General features: G+C 44.5%; 1 pseudogene; it reads right to left on the reverse strand.

The window, feature by feature from the left end:
• Positions 1-658: 658 nt before the first annotated feature.
• LOC119306891 lies at positions 659-864 on the reverse strand (annotated as a pseudogene).
• Between the last annotated feature and the right edge of the window lie 8,563 nt (positions 865-9,427).

Consider the following 9,427-nt stretch of genomic DNA (forward strand, 5'->3'; position numbering starts at 1 on the left):
CTGTGGTTACCGGATGATGGGACTAACTAAGCATAAATTCGAAAATGAGCACGAAATGTCTATAAATGAATTTTCTCATTATTTTTTTTCCGGGTCTTTTTGTTGCATTCACTTACAACAAGAACCAACCACCAGCGCTTGGTGCAGCACTTGCATTTTGGTGCATTCTTCTTCCTTTCCTTGGTCTTTCGTTTCGTCATATTCCAAATAACTTATCTGATTACAACGTACTAACCGCTAATGCACATTTTTTTATCAAATCTCAGGGACATGGTCTAATCATGAGGGTAGTATTTTATCATGGTGTTGGATCCCAAGTTTTTATGGATTCCTTTTTTGTTACCGGGGTCGACCCCAAAGCCATAATGTCTCAAAACGAAGAGGCTATAGAGAAACTTTGATTTTTTTCCTTTGTCTCGAACTTCGTGAAGAACTGCATTCTATCTCTCCAATAAAAAGTTGGGATGCGCCCCAGTTGTACAGTCCCTTCGTTCAGAGAACCCTTCTTGATTCTGAACTTTGTTCGCAAAGTAAGCATCCTTTTAATGGGCCAGCCCTTTTTAATGCGCCGCTTGACACTGTTTTGAAAATGAGCTTTGCTCTTCTGGGCATTGGGTGCTCCCGTGGTTCACGAGAAGGAAAAAGGACTAATCTTTTGTTATCTGGCATGAGATGAAAAAGAGAGAGCTTCATCTATCGATGAACAACAGATTAACGGAGCTCTTGGCATTGCTTTGTTTTCTCTCCTTTCCTATCAGCGAATTCCGATCCTTTTGTTCGAAATTTCTTTGTTCGTACCGAACCGCTTGCAGAATCAAATCCAGTTCCACAAGATCCTATATCAGCTATACATCCTCCTTGCATTTATGCCAGAGATGTCGCCAGTGCTATGGGCTTTGGGTTATGTAGATCAAAAATGATGAATGGGATTGTGGCACTCCACTCGCCGCCAATGCGGAAGGATGCCGCCGAAAAGAATGGAACGCTGCTTCGCTCTGCTGGATGTATTGGATCCCATATAAGAAGCTCGCTCTTTACCCGATCATTCAAACATTTTGTGGGTGGGGAGCCTACTCTATTGTTGCGTAGCAATAGAAGCCTGCTCATGCAGCTTCGACGGTGCTTTTTCGCCTTCTCTTCGCTCTGGACAGGAGCGCTAATGGACACGGGGAGGGAGCAGGCGAAGTGTGTCGTTCATAATGGAAAGAAAGACACCACTACTTCGCCTCTTTGTTGGACCGCCGGCGCAAACATGATGGTCTCTGACCAGGACCAGGAACCAATTCGAATTTGGATCTTGACATGTCGGTTGTTTTTCACCGTAGGCATCTTGCCAGGAAGTTGGTGGGATCATCATGAATTAGGTCGGGGTGGCTGGTGGTTTCGGGATCCCATAGAAAATGCGTCTTTTATGCCTCGGGTATTAGCCACAGCTCGTGTTCATTCAGTAATTCTACCCCTTCTTCATTCTCAGACTTCGCTTCTGAATATTTTGACTCTTCCATGATGTGTCTTAGGAACCTTTTCAATACGGTCCGAATTGCTAGCTCCCATTCATAGTTCCGCTACAGACGATACATGACAAAGATTTTTATGGCGGTCTTCCTTCCAATTACAGGCATATCTATGACTCCTTTTTACCATATGAAGCAGGAGGTATCGGTCCGTAGAACCTATAAAAAGAGATGGTTGTGGCACGAAGTACTCTTGTGCATCTACGTCACTCGGCTCGCGCATAACCCCGCCCCGTTATGTTATGTTATGGAAGAATTTAGCTTCTTACTGGGCTGGTTATTCAGAGCCAGCAACTGGCTGCCGGATTTTGTCCCGTCTGTAGCTCTTAGGAAGTCACTCTGGCGTGGTGCTGCTGGATACTTCTGATCAATAGGAATAGGAGGAAAAAAAGCTTATGATGAGCATCTATTGGAGTCGATCATTTCCAAGATCTAATTCTAGTTTCTTATTATGTAGTGGAAATGCCTCACAATCTTCAGTTTTACGCTTACGCTTAAGGGAAGAAAATGTTCTTGGTGGATGTAGGCCCTGGTACCCCCAAAATTTGTATGCAAGATGAGCTTACAAGACTGCCAATCAAGCGAGCCACCATGTTTGAGAATAAGGTGGGATCCAAGGATGTAGTGGCTGGTGAATCACTGATCAAAAAGCGGATTTTTGAGAGATTCTTCATCGATCCAGTGGACGGTGAATCACTGATCAAAGAGCGAGCAGCCGCCAGGTTTAATGATTATGTGGGATCCCTGGATGTAACGGCTGGCGAACCGCTTCTTCTTCCACAAAGATTCAGACAAAACCGAGCTTGGATAGAACTGAAGAAGATTTGGCGAAGGAAGAAAAAGGTAAAAGGGTTTATTATAAAAAAGTCAAAGGAGGTTATTCAGTAGCCATCCCGGGTTTCATTACTTTTCTTCCATTCAAAAAAGCTCTTCTAAAAAAAGGATAACGAATGATCGATTCACTATTGATAGCATTAACCCTATAAGGAGGGATATTATGATAATAGCGACAAATCAAACAAGAATTTGATGAAAAGATAGAAAAAAATTATGAAAAATCCAAAGCCCACCTTAATCCATTTTGTTGAGGATCTTGCACTTATTCCGTCGCTATATTTACATAGCCAAGAAAGGCTCTGGCGATCATGCGTGACTGGCAGAGCGCCTATTGCCCTGGGATGACACTCTAAAATGCATGTTGGGTTGGGCCAGCAAGAAGACTTCGACTAGGGAGACAAAGAATGGAATTGAAGAAGGCAGCATAGTCTAAGATAACAGAATGGAACACCAACTAACAAGTAAGTGGTGGATTTGGGTGGAGTCTCGCAGAAGAAGAGTATGCGCGCTAGCGCGCCCCAAGGCATCAGTCCTTTTTCTGCTTGCTGGCCAAGGTCAGTTTACTAAATCCCCCTTCCAAAGTCCAACCCAATCTCAATTCCTTGATGAGAAATGAGCAAGACCATATGTTTATCAAAAATATAGCCCCTATATAAACCTAGCCCTTACTACCCGAACTTCTTACCTTCAAATAGTGAAAGTGCTAGTTATCGACTAGCGGGGGGGGTGAATAGGCGATTTTTATGGAAGTCCTCAAAACATGGAAGTTTCGACGACAAACAATGGAAACAACCTAATTGATATGCAGCGGAAGATAAACTACAACAAGCAAGCCATAGTCAAATATGCAATAGCATTAACGATCGAAGATTAATAGCAGCTAGGTAGTAGGATCAGGATGGAAGATAGTATGAAGCCAATCAACAATAGTAGTCAAGCAATGAAGTCAATCAGATAAGACGATAAGCAATGACTTCACGAAGACAAACTCAAGTAAAAGAGGGAAGAGATAGAACCAGTTGCTTGTTGAAGACACAGGATTTGTTGGACCAGTTCCAGTTGCTGTGACAACTGTACGTCTGGTTAGGGAGGCTGAGATTCAACTCAGAAGACCGTGTCTTCACCTTATTCCCCTTGAGCTAAGGTCACTTAGTCCTCGCCCAATCACTCTGGTAAGTCTTCAAGGTAGACTTCCAAACCTTCACAGACTTCGTTCACCCGGCAATCCACAATGACTCTTGGATTCTCAGAACGCGATGCCTAACCGGCTGGAGGATACACAGTCCTCAAGTGTAATAAGTCTTCAGGTCACACAAACAGAAAGACTTCAGTGATGCCTAACACTCTTTGGCTCTGGGTGTTTGGGATTTGTCCTCGCAAGGATTTCTCTCTCTCAAATGCTTCGAGGTGGGTTGCTCTCAAACGACAAAAGCCGTATACTAACTCTGAGCAGCCACCAATTTATGGTGTAGGGGGTGGGCTATTTATAGCCACTAGGCAACCCGACTTGATTTGTCTGAAATGACCCTGGGTCACTAAGGAATTGACATGTGTTCCAACGGTCAGATTTCAAACACACACGGCAACTTTACTTGGGCTACAAGCAAAGCTAACTCATCCAACTCTGGATAAGATTTGCTCTCATTGTCTTCGCTCAAAGACATAGGATTTGGGTTGAGCATCACTTCAGTCACTCTGACTTAGTTCACTTGGACCCCACTTAACAGTACGGTGGTTCCTATGACTCAACAAAGAAGAAAAGGAAACAACGAAACCACACAGTCTTCGTGCTCCATAGTCTTCACGCAATGTCTTCTCATGTCATAGTCTTCAATATGAATATCTTCTCATACCACCATTGTCGTCAATGTCTTCATACATTTTTAGGGGTCATCTCCGGTAGGTAAATCGAATCAATGAGGGACACTACCTGCGTTATCCTGCAATTCTCACAAACGCATTAGTCCCTCAACCAACTTTGTCGTCAATACTTCAAAACCAACTAGGGGTGGCACTAGATGCACTTACAATCTCCCCCTTTTTGGTGATTGATGACAAACTGGTTGAAGTTTTCAACGGGGATAAAGTATGTGAAATTGTAAAGGATAGGAATTTGTCTTCATAAGTAGCAAGGGCTCCCCCTGAAGATGTGCATATAAATAATTTTGCTTTTGGAATGCAAATGCACATGGCAGGTTGTACTTGTGGATATCCACTTCAACTTATGAAGATAATTCATCATGCATGAAATGATATAGCATATAGGATGACATGCATAATGACAAATGGACGTCTGCAGGATGATCTAAGTGCGGAAGTTATCATCGCACATGGAAATGCAAATAAGTAGCAGACGACCATCAAGTTTAAGTGTTACAACTCAGAGAACCAAATGTTTCAAAACGCAAGAGTTGTAAGCACGAGGCAAAATATAACGCAACCGCCCATTTGAACCCGCTTGAAGACTATCAACTCATACGCTTCTCCCCCTTTTGTCAGTAATGACCAAAAAGGTTTGAAGACATAGAGCATCTACTCGTCTTCTTGATGAGTAGGTGAAGCAGTAGGGTTGTCGTCGTTGGGTGGCGGTGCAGATGAACTTGGTGCAGTGTCGATGCGCGGAGTAGTAGTTGGAGGTGGTGAAGTAGCATCATCTTCATCATTGATCACTCTGGCATTTACCGTTGCCGCGGAGGAAGAATATTCAGAGTCTTCAAGAGATGGAGTTCTTCGTAAGACATCATTCCGTGGAGGAGTGGAGTCAAACTGAAATCTTTCATTGAAGCCATCGTCTTGAAGATCTGCTTCAGCACTAAGCAGGGTCAAACTCTTCCATCATCGCCGGCAAGTTTCGTGAGCAACAAAGGCATTCTTGGTGGCAAGGTTGCGAATGCGGTTGACATCCACCAAGAGGCTTTGCATCTGTCTCTTGAGCCAAAAGTGATGTTTATCCTGTTTCTGATGAAGGGCCACAAGAAGTTCTCGATCATTGAGAACGCGAGAACGCTTCCAAGGCCTTTGGGCAATGGTGCTTTCAATGGCTTCAGTAGGTGCTCGATGAGGCAGACGAGTATTTCCAGCCAATGGATAGATTCGTGTAGCTGCTTGAACACCTTCAATGGGTTGAGTGAAGCTTTGGTGCTCGGCATTCTGAAGACAAAGAGGCTTCTTGGCTGGGTCAGGATATATAGCTTCAACTGACATATCAACCTCAGGTAGAAAAATCACATGATTGCAGCAGAAGGTTGATAGTTGACAGTAGAGTGTCGCCTTATGAGGCGCATGACCCATGGAGCATAAAACTTCAGACCAAAGAGATCAGAGCCGGAGGCAGCAAGTTGTCTGATGAACAAATCTTGTGCATTGAAGCTGATGCCATTGAAAATGTAGAAGACCAAAGTATTCATAGCTCCTTCAAGCTTTGCCGCTGATGAATGTCCTTTGATAGGCCATAGAGTCCGCCTGATGATGTGATATATGGTGCGTGGCAGATACTCAAGGTCTTCAACAAAGAACTCTGTTGGATATTCAGCGTCACGGGGCAAAGGCTTCATCATGCTCAGCATCTGACTCATATTGGGTTCAGGCCTATGAAAGATGCTTTCCAAGGCATTGCGATGATGTTGACAGCCAGGTTCATAGAGTTCCCCGGGAGTGGACAGGCCTCTAAGCTCGATGATATCCATAGCTTTAGCTTCATGACGAACGTTTCCGGTCATCCACTCGAGAACCCAAGTATTCGTATTTCTGTTGTAGCCATGAATGTGCAGTGTGGCATAGAATTGAAGCAATAGTTCTTCATTCCAGTGTTCTTTATCTGTGACAAAACTGAGCAGCCCAGCATCACGAAAGCAGTCAAGTGCTTCTTCTAAGCAGGGGAGTCCAGTAATGGCTTCAGTGTCGAGGCGCATATGCGGGAAGATGCGCCCTTGATCATACAGAACACAGGAGTAATAGCTTCGCTGCTGATGACTCCAGAACCGATCTGATGCAATTCTTGGCTTCGTGTAGGGGTTCTTTGAGCTGTCAAAGAATGTGTTGTGGCTCTTGAAGCCATTTGCATTGAAGGACCCGACAGCGGTGGCAGTACCAGGAAACCTTGGCAGTCTTGGCTTGGGCTTCTGGACTTGAGGCCTATGCTCAACATGATAGTCAAATTGAGGACCAGATACATTAGGCGGAGGGACCAGAACGGGCCATCTGACTGTTATTAGCTCTCCGTGGTTATATGTCTACTCAATTGTATAGGGCCTTGGTGGCGGAACAGGAGCAGTGGCAGCAACTGAGGCTTCAGGCTGCACAACAGGTGCTTCAGAAGCAGTAGCCTCACTAGCTTCAGGGGCAGTGGCCGCATTAGCTTCAGGCACACTGGTTGTTGCAAGCTCCACATTAGCTTCAGCCATGACAATGTCATTGGCTTCACTTGCGTTGGTTGTGGCAGCTTCAGGATTTTCAACCTCCACTTGAGGAGCTGGAGGGTCAGTCATTGACACGTTCACTTCATGAACTATTTCTTCAGGAATGGGGGGAGTAGAGACACGTTCTTCTTGACGTTCTTCATCGGTTGATGCAGCCGGATTGTCTTCAGCAGCAGGTGCTTCAGACGCAGAGACATTCATAGCAGGAGTGGCTTCTGAAAACACTTGACGTGCAACAGGTTGATGATGCACTTCTCCTTCTGGAATGCTCGGAAGAGGAGCTTGAGGCCTTGGTCCTTCGCGAAGCCTTTGAAGTACTGGCGACGCTTTTGGAGATGGAGTGGGCAGGCCCTCATCCTCTTCAGCTTGTACGGATGTTGTGACTTGTTGTTGGGGAGTGTTGGGGGAGTCTTGTTCTTGTGGGCGATCAGCCCATGAATCATCCTGTGCAATTGGCATCAAAGGACGACCAATGCTGATGAGTTTGCTATTCGTACGAACAGGCGATGATACCACATTGTATTCGATCTGAGGAAGAACTTCATCATCTTCAACATTGTCATGATGACCAATGTCTTCAGCAGCGGTGGGTTCAGCTGCTGGAATATCTTCAGCTTCAGGAGCCTCTGTGGAAGCAGGCTCATGAACAGTCATGTGAAGTTCTTGGGATGCAGATGTAGGATGAATCACTGAGACGGGTTCAACAAAAAGGGGCTCTGTGGGAGCAGCCTGATTCTTCTTGGTCTTGCGCTTCTTCTTGGAGGGAGTGGCATCAGAGGCTTCTGTATTCTTCCTCTTTCTGGCTTTTGCCTCTACAGCTCTCGTCTTCTTCTGTTCTGAAGCGGTTGTGGTGACCTTTGGCTTCGAGCCAGTCATGCTACTCGGGAAGATAATACGTGGAGCTTCTTGGCTTGAAGGCGCAGGCTGATTAGCAGGAAGCTTCTTCTTTTTCTTTGCTGCCATCCTGGGGTCAATGCCAGGACGGCCAAGTGACTTGCGCTTCTCAGCCTCATTGTAGGCAAGCACACACTTATCAGCCAAACTCTTCATGCACTCACGAGAGCCTTGAGCTTCTTGGCGCTTCTTCAGAAAAGCTTCTTTAAGCTCATGCATCATGACTTTGAAGTTTCGGACGTCTTGAACACTTAGCTTGGCCACATGCTTCTTAAATTGAGCCTTCTCATAATCAATCTTGTTCTTGAGCTCAACGATTCGCTGAGCGAGAGCTAGCTCAGAAGCAATGGCGCCATTGAAAGAGATGCTGAGGCCAATTGGAAGCTATAAATCTTCAAAGCTGATGTTTGGGGTGTGGAGCCACTCATCAATGAAATTGTGGATGATGGCCACATCAAAGAGAGGCAAGTTGTCGAAGATTTCTGCTTCTTCCTTGCTCTTTATCAGCTGCTCAAGAGCATCATCTGCAAGATCTTCATCACTTGATAGATCAATGGGTTCTTCACGCAGAATAGCAGCAGGAGTCAGAGCTTGAGCAGTATGCCTGACAAGTTGTCTTTTCTTCTCCGTCTTCTTGGAGATACGAGATTGATCTTCAGACTGCACACTGACTTCAGGAGGTGCAGTGGCCAATGGCTTCACACGAGAAGCTTTTGGAGGTGTGTAACACCCCAAAAATTTAACCAAGTTTTGATGTTAAAATCTTGCCAGGAGTTTTAAATTTTTGCACTCTGGACCTTTCTGTGGATTTCAGAAAGAAAACTCTTCTTTTTATGTTAATGAGTTTCATCTTTCCCAAGTGGAGCTTTCCAAAAAATTTGGACTTCCATGCCATCTCATTAAAACAATTTCTTAATCAGTAGATTTATTTATTAAATTATTTCACCCTGAGCTTTAATCATTAAAATGGCTTGTTTTAAAATTTTGAGCTCTGTTTGTACTGCAACCTGTTGATAAATTTAACTTTTTTTCCAACCAAAATTTGGAGATGTCATGTGATGCCCCCAGATCACTTTTGTGCAATAATAAAATTATTTTATTGCTTATTTTGAGTGTTACACATGTTTTTCTTCTCTGGTCCAGTGGGCATTTTTGCACTACAACCCATTTAAATATTTCACTAGAGCCTCCACCAAAATTATGGGATGTCAGTAGTAGCATGCCATCCAACTTTATGTAAAAACATAGTGATGTTCTTTGGAAGATTTGAGTGCACCAACCTCTTTTTCATTCTGGACCAGACTTGTGTTTTCTACTTCAACCCTATTATTTCTTACTCTAATGATCTTGTGCTCTCTCATGCTTGTAGTCAACCCTGCAAAACCCCTAAGTCCAGGAGCATGCCCTCTTTGGAACACTTTTTGTCCATGTAATGATGCCATCTACTCCCTGTCCAGAAGTGTGGTTTTGCAAAACTTGCACTAGCAAGTTTCTCCTTTTTGCAAACCAACTTCACCACCCTCTCTTACATCCACAGAGACACTGATCTGGAGATTTTAGCCACTCCAAGAACTACCTAGGTGCCTTTGGGATTTTGTCAAACACCCTGAGTGCACAGCTAGATTTGGCATGACTTCAAGTTTACTTAGTAAACTTGAACCCCTGACCAATCCACCATGTCCCTTTAGTCCCTTGCTAACCGTAGACTAGTCCTGTTCCTTGCCAGCTTCAACCGTGACCTCTAGGCTGCCCAGTCATTTCATC

Source organism: Triticum dicoccoides, chromosome 5B (assembly GCF_002162155.2).
Source record: "Triticum dicoccoides isolate Atlit2015 ecotype Zavitan chromosome 5B, WEW_v2.0, whole genome shotgun sequence".
Lineage (NCBI taxonomy): Eukaryota > Viridiplantae > Streptophyta > Magnoliopsida > Poales > Poaceae > Triticum > Triticum dicoccoides.